At 41.1% G+C, this 14,265-nt stretch overlaps 1 non-coding gene across 1 annotated transcript; it reads left to right on the forward strand.

Moving 5' to 3' along the window:
- Window positions 1-14,169: 14,169 nt before the first annotated feature.
- On the forward strand, window positions 14,170-14,251 carry trnal-aag (transfer RNA leucine (anticodon AAG)). The gene has a single exon. It is a non-coding gene; the product is annotated as a tRNA-Leu (tRNA).
- The last annotated feature ends 14 nt before the right edge of the window (window positions 14,252-14,265 follow it).

Raw genomic sequence — 14,265 nt, forward strand, 5'->3', positions numbered from 1 at the left:
ACCATAGGGCTACCAGTCCCTGATTCGAATCCAGGCTGTATCACATCCGGCCGTATTCGGCAGTCACATAGGGTGGCAAACAATTGGCCCAGTGTCGGCCGGGTTAGGCCTTCATCGTAAATAATAATTTGTTCTTAACTGACTTGCCTAGTTAAATAAAAAATATATAAAGGCTTGATTGGTGGAGTGCTGCAGAGATGGCTGTCCTTCTGGAAGGTTCTCCCATCTCCACAGAGGAATTCTGGAGCTATGTCAGAGTGACCATCAGGTTCTTGGTCACCTCCCTGACCAAGGTCCTTCTCCCTCGATTGCTCAGTTTGGTCGGGAGGCCAGCTCTAGGAAGAGTTGGTGGTTCCAAACTTCTTCCATTTAACAATGATGTAGGCCACTGTGTTCTTGGACCTTCAAAGCTGCAGAAGTTTTTTGGTACCCTTCCCCAGATCTATGCCTCGACAAAATCCTGAGTTTTACAGACAATTCCTTCGACCTCATGGCTTGGTTTTTGCTCTGACATTCATTGTCAACTGTGGGACCTTATATAGACAGGTATGTGCCTTTCCAAATCATGTCCAATCAATTGAATTTACCATGGGTGGACTCCAATCAAGTTGTAGAAACATCTCAAGGATGATAAATGGTAACAGGATGCACCCGAGCTCAATTTCGAATCTCAAAGCAAAGGTTCTGAATACTTATGTAAATAAGGTATTTCTAAAAACGTGTTTTCGCTTAGTCATTATGGGGTATTGTGTGTACATGAGGAAAAACATTAATTTAATCCATTTTAGAATAAGGCTGTAACATAACAAAATGTGGAAAAAGTGAAGGGGTCTGAATACTTTCCGAATGCACTGTATGCAAGGAGTACCTGTACTGAGTTGATGTGCAACGGTACGAGGTAATTGAGGTAGCTATGTACATATATTTTGGCTTCCAGAGTGGCACAGTGGTCTAAAGGCACTATATCACAGTGCTAGAGGCATCACTACAGACCCAGGTTTGATCCCAGGCTCTATCACAAACGGCGCACAATTGGCCCTGCATCGTCCGGTTTATGGGAGGGTTTGGCCGGGGGGTCTTTACAAGTAGGCCGTCACTGTAAGTAAGAATTGTTTCTTGATTTGCCTAGTTAAATAAAGATTAAATAAATAAAAATATATATACTGCAGGTAGGAGTAAGTGACTAGCAACAGCGTAGTGTGTGTGTGTGTGTGTGTGTGTGTGTGTGTGTGTGTGTGGCGTCAGTATGCATGTGTGTGTATATTTGTGCCTTCAGAAAGTATTCACACCGCTTACATTTTGTTGTGTTACAAAGTGGGATTTAAATTAATTTAAATGTTTTACAAATTGTCAACGATCTACACAAAATTCTAACATTTGTAAAAATAAAAAATAAACATGATTTGATTAGATAAGTATTCAACCCCCTGAGTCAATACGTGTTTGAATCATCTTTGGCAGCGATTACAGCTGTGAGTCTTTCTGGGTAAGTCTCTTAGAGCTTTGCACACCTGGATTGTACAATATTTGCACTTTATTATTTTTTTTATTATTCAAGCTCTGTCAAGTTGGTTATTGATTATTGCTAGATTTTCAAGATGATTTAAGTCAAAACTGTAACTAGGCCACTCAAGAACATTCAATGGCGTCTTCAACTCCAGTGTATACTTGGCCTTGTGTTTTAGGTTATTGTCCTGCTGAAAGATGAATTTGTCTCCCAGTGTCTGTTGGAAAGCAGACTGAACCAGGTTTTCCTTTAGGATTTTGCCCGTGCTTAGCTCTATTCCGTTTAATTTTATCCTAAAAAACTCCCTAGTCCTTGCTAAATGACAAGCATACACATAACATGATGCAACCACCATGCTTGAAAATATGAGTGGTAGTCAGTGATGTGTTGTGTTGGATTTGCTCAAAACATAACGCTTTGTATTCTTGGTAGCTAGCTAGCTTCTTAGTTTGTATCCCGTGACGCAGTTGGCATCAGTTGCTGGGACTGGTTGTCTCTCCAGTGATCCTGCCGACCAAGGACGGGTCTGAGGAGCTATTTGGCATCGCAGCTAGCCTACCTGCTAGCTAGCTGCATATCAAGCTAGCGGGGTTTTCTTGAACGCAGCCCGTGACGCTATTAGCCATTGTACCTGGGACCGTGGATTGTCCCGGGTTTGTGGCTGTCTAGAATCCTGCTGTTTGTTGTTTTGAATCTTCACCATGACCTGCCCTGTCTGGAACTGCGAGGAGTAACAGCATAACCTACGTTGCTAGCTACCGTGACAAAGACCAAAGCCGGCAGGAGTACCGTTGAGGACAGTGGTGTCTCTCTATCACACGTGAAAGATCTTTTAAATGAACAAATATAGACCTACAAGCAGTTGTTACAACAACAAGAAAATAGCTTCAAGTGTTTTGTCCAAATACTAGTGGATTCTACTAATAAAAGAATGGACGACCTGACCAGAGAGGCCCAGGACCTGAAGAACAGTTTGCAGTTCTCCCAGAGTCAGCTTGATGAGTTGAAACAGGAGAATGGCAAGATGACAGCAATCTGTAAGTCATTGAGAGAGGACATCAGTTCTGTGTGTGAATCCATGATAACAATGACCAGTAAATCAGACTATCTCGAGGGACAATCAAGGCGGAACAACATGGCTGTGGATGGAATTGCAGAATCTCCACATGAGACCTGGACGGAGTCTGAGGACAAAGTGAGGGAAACGATCTCTGAGAAATTGAAGATTGAAGATTGAGGTAGAGCGCTGCCTACAGGACTGGAAAACCCACCACCGGCCCAAATTGTTCTCAATTTGCCTACCTGGTTAAATAAAGGTTAAATAAAAAAAAATAAAAAAAAATAAATAAAAGGTGATAGGCCCAGGCCAATAGTGGTCAAGTTCCTGAGGTTCACGGACAAGGTAGCTGTTCTGGAAAGAGCCAAGAACTTGAGAGGAACGTATATCTTCCTCAACAAGGACTATCCTGAAGCTGTGCCACAGAAGAGGAAAGATCTGATCCCAGCCATGAAAGCTGCCAAAGCGGGTGGGGATATTGCTTACATCCGCTATGACAGGCTTATTGTCCACCCTCCCTCCCAGAAGCTTGGAAGGGTGAGAGAGCCGAGCCTATGGGTTCGTAGCTTCAACCCCGCAGCACACACACACACCAATTGATTAATGGACTGCTGAATTAATATATTGTTTCTCTTGCTTTGTTTGCTCTTTTCAGTGTTATATCTATATCTGATAAGCTACCCAGGAAAGGGCTGAAAATAGCCCATATTAATATATGTAGCCTTAGAAATGAGGTTAATGAAATCAATAACTTGCTAACATCAGATGACATTCATATATTAGCCATTTCTGAGACTCACTTAGATAATTAATTTGATGATACAGCAGTAGCAATACAAAGATATAACATCTATAGAAGAGATAGAAATGCTTATGGGGGAGGTGTTGCTGTATATATTCAGAGCCATATCCCTGTAATGCTTAGAGAAGATCTTATGTCAATTGTTATTGAAGAGTTGTGGTGTGTGAAATGCTTGATAGTGTATGTGATGTAAACAGAGAGGTCTACTTTCTTTGGGACCTGAATATAGACTGGTTTTCATCAAGCAGTCCGCTCAAGAGGAAGCTTCTTACTGTAACCAGCGCCTGCAATCTGGTTCAGGTAATTAATCAATCTACCAGGGTGTTTACAAACACTACAGGAACAAGATCATCCACATGTATCAATCACATTTTTACTAATACTGTAGAACTTTGTTCTAAGGCTATATCCATACCCATTGGATGCAGTGATTAGGGCTGGGCGATATGGCAAAAATATCATATCATGGTATTTTTCAAATTTTTTGACGATATGACGGTATTTGACTGTATTGTTTAATATTGATAAAAGTTCTACATTTGCTTTATGAGTGGTGCGTGATTTCAATGGGTCTTTCTCCATTCTGATTGTTTTATACTGTTCAATTCAACTTCAACCTAAAATAATTTCCTGCATTTCCATCAATTTCTGCATTTCCTGCACTCATTTGAGATAATTTCCATACTGCCACGATTAAGGGCAAAAAACTAGGCCTTATTTTCACTTGGGTGAACTTTTGGAATCATGGAAATAGATGTTTTTTCTAATTCTATAGTTAGAATATAGTTAACTAGCGATTAGCATTAGTGGCTAACACAATTTAGCTTAACTTGCTAAGAAAATACAAAACTAGCTGTTTGCAGATGTAAAAAACAAACTAATTTTGTAATTATAGAACACTTGTGGATTTATATTAAGATCAAAGTGGAAACAACATTGTTGTCATCAACATTATTGCATGTGCTGCATTGACCATGCAGACTGAACGAAAGTGTCTCGTGGTCAAGCAACAACAAATGTGCTCCTTGAGTGACAGGGGGTGGGACTAGGTCTGTGTGGAAAGCGGCATGGAGAGAGAGAGAGAGCAGAGAAGGATGACTCAAGTAGCGGAGTAAACTATACAAATGGACGTTACACACGGCGTATCACATTTAACAAACCAAACATTCAAATACCGTTACAGAAGGTAAAGTAAAAACCCAAACCGGTCCGTGCATCAATATCGGTATATAGTAAATTACGGTATACTGCCAAGCCCTAGCAGTGATCACAATATAGTGGCTATATCCAGGAAAAGCCAAAGTTCCAACAGCCGGACCTAAAATAGTGTATAAGAGATCATACAAAAGATTTTGCTGTGACCCTTATGTGGATGATGATAAAAGTATTTGTTGGTCTGATGTGATTAATTAGGAGCATCCAGACGCTGCACTTGATGCATTTATGAAATTGCTTCTTCCAATTATTGATAAACATGTACCTGTTAAGAAACTGACTGTTAGACCTGCTAAGGCTCCATGGATTGATGAGGAATTGAAAAACTATGGTTGAAAGAGATGGGGCAAAAGGAGTGGCTAATAAGTCTGGCTGCGCTTCTGACTGGCTTACTTACTGCAAATTGAGAAATTATGTGACTAAACTCAACAAAAAGAAGAAGAAACTGTATTATGAAGCCAAGATCAATGATATAAAACTTTGGAGTACTTTAAATGAAATTATGGCCAGAAAGACAAATTCAACTCCATCTTTCATCGAATCAGATGGCTTATTCATCACGAAACCATTTGATGTTGCCGATTATTTAAATTATTATTTCATTGGCAAAGTGTGCGAACTTAGGCAGGAAATGCCAACAACGAACAGTGAGCAATTGTATTCATGCATAAAAAAACAAACAAATAATGACAGAAAAGCATTGCAAGTTTGAATATTGTAAAGTTAGTGTGGGAGAGGTGGAAAAATTATTGTTATCGATCAATAATGACAAACCTCCTGGCATTGACAACTTAGATGGAAAGATACTGAGGATGGTAGCTGACTCTATAGCCACTCCTATCTGTCATATTTTTGATCTGAGCCAAGAAGAAAGTCTTTGTCCTCAGGCCTGGAGGGAAGACAAAGTAATTCCGCTACCCAAGAGTGTTAAACAGGCCTTTACTGGTTCTAACAGCAGACCTATAAGCTTTCTGCCAGCTCTAAGCAAACTGTTGGGAAAAATGGTGTTTGACCAAATACAATGATATTTCTCTGTAAATAAATTAACAACAGACTTTCAGCATGCTTATAGAGAAGGGAACTCAACATGTACTGCACTGACACATATGACTGATGATTGGTTGATAGAAATTGATAATAAGAAGATTGTGGGAGCTGTACTGTTAGATTTCAGTGCAGCCTTTGATATTATTGACCATAACCTGTTGTTGAAAAAACATATGTGTTATGGCTTTTCATAACACATATCGTGGATTCAGAGCTATCTATCTAATAGAACTCAATGGAACCTTCTCTAATGTCAAACATGTAAAGTGTGGTGTACTGCAGGGCAGCTCTCTAGGCTCTCTACTCTTTTCTATTTTTACCAATGACCTGCCACTGGCATTAAACAAAGCATGTGTGTCCATGTATGCTGATGATTCAACCATATACGCATCAGCATCCACAGCTAAGAAGTCACTGAAACGCTTAACAAAGAGTTGCAGTCTGTTTTGGAATGGGTGGCCAGTAATAAACTGGTCCTAAACATCTCTAAAACTAAGAGCATTGTATTTGGTACAAATCATTCCTTAAGTTCTAGACCTTACTTGGTGTTACTTTAGATTGTAAACTGTCATGGTCAAAACATATAGATTCAATGGCTGTAAAGATGAGGAGAGGTCTGGCCGTAAAAAAGATATGTTGTGCTTTTTTGACACCACACTCCAAAAAGCAAGTTCTGCAGGCTCTAGTTTTGTCTAATCTTGATTATTGTCCAGTTATGTGGTCCAGTGCTGCAAGGAAAGACCTAGTGAAGCTGCAGTTGTCCCAGAACAGAGCGGCACGTTTTGCTCTTAATTGTAGTCAGAGGGCTGATATTAATACTATGCATGCCAGTCTCTCTTGGCTAAGAGTTGAGGAGAGACTGACTGCATCACTTCTTATTTTATAAGAAACATTAATGTGTTGAAAATCCCAAATTGTTTGCATAGTCAACTTACACACAGCTCAGACACACACATGTATCCCACCAGACATGCCCCCAGGGGTCTTTTCACAGTCCCCAAATCCAGAACAAATTCAAGAAAGCATTCAGTATTATATAGAGTCCTAATTGCATGGAACTTCCTTCCATCTCATATTGCTCAAATAAACAGCAAATCTGGTTTCAAAAAACAGATAAAGCAACACCTTGTGGCACAACGCCTTTCCCCTATTTGACCTAGATAGTTTGTGTGTATGCATTGATATGTAGGCTATGTGTGTCTTTAAAGAAAATGTATGTAGTTCTGTCCTTGAGCAGTTCTTGTCTAATGATGTTCTGTATATGTAATTCTGTTTTGTATGGACCCCAGGAAGAGTAGCTGCTGCTTTTGCAACAGCTAATGGGGATCCTAATTAAATACCAAAAATACCAAATATTCATGATAAAGATCATTTTTTAAATATATTTTTTGCAGTTTTACTTTAGTGCCTTATTGCAAAAATGTATATATATATTTTTTTTATTCTGTAAAGGCTTCCTTCTTTTCACTCTGTCATTTAGGTTAGTATTGTGGAGTAACTACAATTTTGTTGATCCATCCTCAGTTTTCTCCTATCACAGCCATTAAACTTTATTTATTTGTATTTATTTATATCTTATTATTATTATTCTTTAAAAAAAAATCTCCCCAATTGGTAGTTACAGTCTTGTCCCATCGCTGCAACTCCACTACGGACTCGGGAGAGGTGAAGGTCGAGAGCCATGCATCCTCCCTGCCAAGCTGCACTGCTTCTTGACACACTGCTCACTTAACCCAGAAGCCAGCCGCACCAATGTGTCGTAGGAATCACCGTCCAGATGGCGACCGAAGTCAGCTTGCAGGAGCCCGGCCCGCCACAAGGCCAAACCCTCCCCTAACCCGGACGATGCTGGGCCAATTATGTGCTGCTTCATGGGTTTCCTGGTCATGACCGGCTGTGACACAGCCTGGAATCGAACCCAGGTATGTAGTGACACCTTATACCCCTGTGCCACTCGGGAGGCCAACTCTGTAACTGTTTTAAAGTCACCATTGGCCTCATGGTGAAATCCCAGAGCGGTTTCCTTCCTTTCCGGCAACTGAATTAGAAGGACGCCTGTATATTTGTAGTGTTTGGGTGTATTTATACACCATCCAAAGTGTAATTAATAACTTCCCTGTGCTCAAAGGGATATTCAATGTCTGTTGTTTTTTACCCATCTACCAATAGGTGCCCTTATTTTTGAGGCATTGGAAAACCTCCCTGGTCTTTGTGGTTGAATCTGTGTTTGAAATTCACTGCTTGACTGAGGGACCTTAGAGATAATTGTATGTGTGGGGTACAGAGATGAGGTAGTCATTCAAAAATCATGTTAAACACTATTATTGCACACAGAGTGAGTCCATGCAACTTATGTGAGATGTTTTATCCTGAACTGTTTTAGGCTTGCCATAACAAAAGGTTTGAATACTTATTGACTCAAGACATTTCAGCTTTTCATTTTTTATTCATTTGTAAACATTTCCAGAAACATAATTCCACTTTGATTTTAAAAGGTATTGTGTTTAGTGAGTCCGCCAGATCAGTGGCAGTAGGGATGACCAGGGATGTTCTCTTGATAAGTGTGCCAATTTGACAATTTTCTGTCCTGCTAAGCATTCAAAATGTAATGAGTAGTTTTGGGTGTCAGGGAAAATGTATGGAGCAAAAAGTACACTGGATCTGTTGGGGCAGTATGCGAATTAGAGTGGGTCCAGGGTATCTGGGATGTTGGTGTTGATGTGAGCCATGACCAGCCTTTCAAAGCATTTCACGGAGTGCTACGGGGTGATAGTCATTTAGACAAGTTACCTTGCAGTTCTTGGGCACGGGGACTATGGTGGTCTGCTTGTTAACATGTAGGTATTACAGACTGGGTCAGGGAGGGGTTGAAAATGTCAGTGAAGAGTCTTGCCAGCTGGTCAGCATATGCTCTGAGTAAGCTTCCTGGTTATCCGTCTGGCCCTACGGCCTTGTGAATGTTGTGAAGATCTTACTCACATTGGCTTCAGAGAGAGTGATCACACAGTCATCCGGAACAGCTGGTGCTTTCAGGAATGGTTCAGCTTGCCTCAAAGCGAGCGTAGAAGGCATTTAGCTTGTCTGGTAGGCTTGTGTCACTGGGCAGCTCGTGGCTGAGTTTCCCTTTGTAATCCGTAAAGGCCCTGCCACATACAATGAACGTCAGAGCAGGTGTAGTTGGATTCGATCTTAGACCTATATTGATGCTTTGCCTGTTTGATGGTTCGTGCGATTTCTTATAAGCGTCCAGTTAGTGTCCAGCTCATTGAAAGCGGCAGCTTTAGCCTTTAGCTCAGTGCAGATGTTGCCTGTAATCCATGGTTTCTGGTTGGGATATGTACATATGCTCCAGAGTGTGTGTGCAGAGTTGACAGCTCAACTGCATCGCTCACAGGAAGAAAAAAACTGTCGCTCCAAATTCGCTTCATTCATTAAAATCCCCATTTAACAAACACCCATCTATTTTTGTGACTACATGGACCTACCATTTGGTTTTGAAGTATTGAAAGCAAACCATATGATTTGAATGAAAATGATTTTAATAAACAACATGAAAAACTGACTGTAAGAAGCGCTCATCATTTCAAATAGTCTACATCTCGTATTAAACATCATATAAACACTCTAAATAGGTCCGGTGCCAGACAGGTAGCAAAAGAAGGAACTAAACTGAATAATTTAGGCTTTATTATTAGCCTGTTATTTCAATTATTTCAAGGCTGTAGCCTACAAATAAATACATTGTGAAGCATATGCAAGTGCAACACACTAGGCTGGCAGGAACATTATGTGCTCAGCATTTAAACAACATTTCGTTGTAGTAAATCATTATAGTCTATAAATGTGAATTACTGTGACTTAGAATTAAATACAAATTAAATGGAAATTGCTTTATTAGGCTCAGTCTGCAGTGCCTTGGAATTCACTTTTAGAAACACGAGTTTGTCCAGGGTCTGGTGGCTTCAGGTTCAGGTTCATGCAATGGTGCCTGGAGAGCAGGCCAGCATTGGAGAATACCGTCTCTGTGCTTGCAGAGCCACTGGGGTAGGAACCATACTATGAATGCTAAACACCCTTCAGGCCACTCTTGCCAGGCTGGGCAGGGATGCAGACTTGTTTTTGGCAACAAAACAAAAACATTTAGGCAAAATAACCCTATCAAAACGGAAAGCTCCTTTAAAGAGGTAATGTCAGGCTTATCGGGACAAAATCAATGATAGTCTATTGTATTGATAATATAACGAAAATGAATTAAACGTTTAAGAGATTTGATTGTTTGTTTATAAATACTTTGCTACAGTGACTGACACACTTAGCTAGCTATCCACCTCGTTCCATTCTGTTAGCATGTGCACTTAGTACATTCATTATGTTAATTTATGAAAATATTTAGCAAACTCCATGACAGTAGCTAAAGCAAAAATCAAATCAAATCAAAATCAAATGTATTTATAAAGCCCTTTAATCGCTTTTAATAGTACTGGAGCGAAATTGGAGAGGGCAAGAAGGCCAAAGCTCCAGTCTTTGGGAAGCTCGCTCTGCGCTCGATTCAAATTGGGCACGCTCTCCAGCTCGGCTCCAGCTCGGTATGGTCACTGTGGGGAGGAGGTTATCAAAGCACGTATTAATGAAGCCGGTGACTGATGATGTGGTAAAATCCTCAATGCCATCTGATGAATCTCCAAACATATTCCAGTCTGTGCTATAACAGACCATATACAACGGGTGTGACGAAACAGTTATTTGTACTGCTCTAATTACATTGGTAACCAGTTGAAAGGTGCCAAGATGGCGGCTTGAACAGATGCTTTTTTACCGAGCTCCGTACCAAACTTCAGAAAGATTGTGGGAAAAAAACAAGTTTACAGTCATTACTATTTTTATTTGTTCAAGATATAAGACCTTTCCTGTTACTGGAATAATAATTGGATAATTTATTTCGGCATGTTCATGCAAAGTCGTGACAAAAAAAGAAAGGAAGAAGTTAGCCGTTCTATTGCTAATCAACAAGAGAGGAACGTGCTTATAGACAACTGCCATAACTACGCTTGGCCTATGGATAATATCATGCTTTCGAATGCTGTTTTTAGATGACGAATTCCCCTCTTTACCGGTTACTCCGTGCAAACCTCCACCCTCCAAAAAACCCAACATGAACTCTGACATCGTGGCTACCCTCTCCTTACTCATCAACTCCAGGTCTGACGCCATTGAGAAAATGGTTGGCGCGAACACCATGGTTATCGAAGGCTTGAAAAAGACTGTGGAGTTTGCATGTGGTGAAATCAAGGATGTGAAAACGAGAGTGGCAAAAGTTGAAAAAAGTGTGGAAAAGGTGGAAAAGAATAACAATGTCTACCATAGACGTCTCACTGATCTGGAACAATACACAAGAAGATGGAACCTGAGACTCTACGGCTTGCCAGAGGTGGAGAATGAAGATGTGCGAGGAGAGGCCATCCGCATCTGCCAAGAAGTTATGCCTGCAGAGAAGAACAAAGTTGGTGATACCATCGACGTTGTGCATCGCCTCGGCAAGAAGCAACAGCAAAACGATTCAAGACCAAGGGGTATCATCATCCTCTTCACTGCCAGATTCTACAGGGATGCTGTCTGGAAAGCTGCTAGGAAGAACGCCTTCCTTCAGAGCCATGGTATGCGTTTCGCCGAGCATCTCAGCCTGGTGTACATAGAAAGAAGGAACAAGTTGTGGCCAACGATCAAGATAGCACGAAATGAGGGAAAGACTGCTTACTTCATCGGAGGACAAGGCTTCATCAACGGTTCAGAAATCCATATTCCTCCCTAAAATCCCACCAGAAGGAACAGGGTGATGGTTTCAGCCATGGTATTCTCATTTTCCTTATGTTGTTTACCTAACAAGCATCAGGTGACTATTTTTCAGGAATACTCAGGTACTTCAATTTATTAGTTTGTTCTTGTATGACCAGAAGACCTATTTTGTTTACAAACTTATGAAGAAGATTGAAAGCTGTATTTATTTTTTATGTATACAGTAACTAAGATACTGTTTTAAAGGGGCATACAGGTCTGCTCTGACTTTACACGGTTATTGTTCCATTTAGTTATTAATACTTATTTCCAAAAAAAGATCTTAGGAACGTGTATATGTAAAACATTTTTTATTCAATTATTTTATGATCAGTTTTCATATGCACTTAAAATAGTTGTCACGCTCGTCGTTAGGTGGAAGAGAGGAGGACCAAGGCGCAGCGTGGTAAATGTTCATGATGATGAATTTTAATGATGATCCAACAAACAGAACACTGACAAAATACAAAACAATAAACGACGTGAACAAACGAACGAAAACAGTACCGTATGGCGAACAAACAGACACGGCAACAATCACCCACAAACAAACAGTGAGAACAGCCTTCCTTAATATGGTTCTCAATCAGAGACAACGTAAAACACCTGCCTCTGATTGAGATCCATATCAGGCTAGTTAGACAACCCTAAACCAATGAAAACACATAACATGGAATATACCCACCCAGCTCACATCCTGACCAACTAAACAAAGGGCAGCTCATGACTGGAGGGCAGCTCATGACTGGAGGGCAGCTCATGACTGGAGGGCAGCTCATGACTGGAAGGCAGCTCCTGGCTGACTGGCGACTCTGGCAGGTCCTGGCTGACTGGCGGCTCTGGCGGCTCCTGGCTGACTGGCGGCTCTGGCGGCTCCTGACTGGCGGGCGGCACTGACGGCTCCTGACTGGCGGGCGGCACTGGCGGCTCCTGACTGACGGGCGGCTCTGGCGGCTCAGGACAGACGGGCGGCTCTGGCGGCTCAGGACAGACGGGCGGCTCTGACGGCGCTGGGCAGACGGGCGGCGCAGGCGGCGCTGGGCAGAGGGACGGCTCAGACGGCGCTGGGCAGACGGCAGACTCTGGCCGGCTGATGTGCACAGTATGCCTGGTGTGTGGTGCCGGAACTGGTGGTACCGGACTAAGGAAACGCACATCAAGGCTAGTGCGGGGAGGAGGAACAGGGCATACTGGACCCTGGAGACGCACATTAGGCCTAGTGCGTGGTGCCGGAACTGGTGGTACCGGGCTGGGGACACGCATCTCAGGGCTAGTGCGGGGAGGAGGAACAGGGCGTACTGGACTCTGGAGACGCACAGGAAGCTTGGTGCGTGGTGTTGGCACTGGTGGTACTGGGCCGAGGAATTGCAATTATAATATTGACAAAATTCCAGTGAAACTTTCTGCTTTTCAACGGCAGGTTTTCTTGTCATGGTCCTTAATTTATAAACACAATTTTTCTCCACACAGATATTATATATAGAATAATCGGGATATATTGTATAAAAATACTTATTTGTTTTTAGAATATTGGTTCCCGAAATAATATCCTATTGGTGAGCCAACTGGTAAATGCAGAGGGTCTTTTACTCAGTTATAAGTAATTCTTATCACTTTACAAGGTCCCTGTAACACCTAAAAATTTTGCAATTGTTTTAGACGCCATTTCCTCAGGTGTTGCTCTGTTATTCAGGAACGTGTCAAGACCTGACCCTCAGAGCCTACCTTCTATTGACCCTGTTGACTCATCAGTAGGAAAGATTTGTTTCTCTTTTGGTCCATTCAACAACAGAGCGATACAAACCTTGTTTCAGCAGGATGTTGTATCTATACCTTATGTCATGCCTTATTGGAATGCATTTATTGATAATATCTGTTGGAAAAAAGTTTGGATGTTGCCACACACATACCTACTTGTTAACAAAATTAAGGAAGTTTCCTTTAAAATTATTCATAAATATTATCCTGCCAACCACTATATGAAGAAGTTTAAGGAAAACATCAACTCAAATTGCTCCTTTTGTAATGACGACCCAGAAACAGTGTTGCATCTTTTTTGGCATTGTATATATGTAAGAAAACTGTGGCAAGACATCAGTAGATTTATAATTGAACACATTTATGAAGATTTTACACTATTGTGGAGAGATTCTTTACATACGATAGAAATAAGCTGAAACATTTTTATGTAATTCATTTCATTATTCTTTTGTCCACATTTCATATACACAAATGTAAATTTACTAACAAAAAAACAAATTTTCTTACCCTACAAAAAGAAATGTAACTGTATTTTAAGACAGTTAAACACTCTACTAACAAAAAGCTGTTAGAATTGTAAGTGTATGTATGTCCCTTAAGGTCCTTGTGTAATTGTAATGTGATATTGTACCCCCTAGCTCGATTGTCCATTATATATAATCTATATATACTTGTGTTCCCTTATGTACTTTCTGTATTGATTTGTTGTTAATAAAATAAAAAAACATAAAAAAATAAAAAAATTATAATGGCAACGAGGCACCTCTGGGGCTTGTGGGACATGGCCAATATACCAAGGCTAAGGGCTGTATCCAGGCACTGTACCACACCCCCTCGGGCCTTACTGCTTAGTAATCAATATTTAGCGGCAATACTGACTGTTTGGAAACAATTAAAGACGACAATATCTTTGTATTAACTGTGTTATTTTCCCCGTTTATGTTATATGATAGCGTGGCCGAGCGGTCTAAGGCGCTGGATTAAGGCTCCAGTCTCTTCGGGGGCGTGGGTTCGAATCCCACCGCTGTCAATATATATCTTTTT

Source organism: Salvelinus alpinus, chromosome 7, assembly GCF_045679555.1.
Source record: "Salvelinus alpinus chromosome 7, SLU_Salpinus.1, whole genome shotgun sequence".
Taxonomy (NCBI): domain Eukaryota; kingdom Metazoa; phylum Chordata; class Actinopteri; order Salmoniformes; family Salmonidae; genus Salvelinus; species Salvelinus alpinus.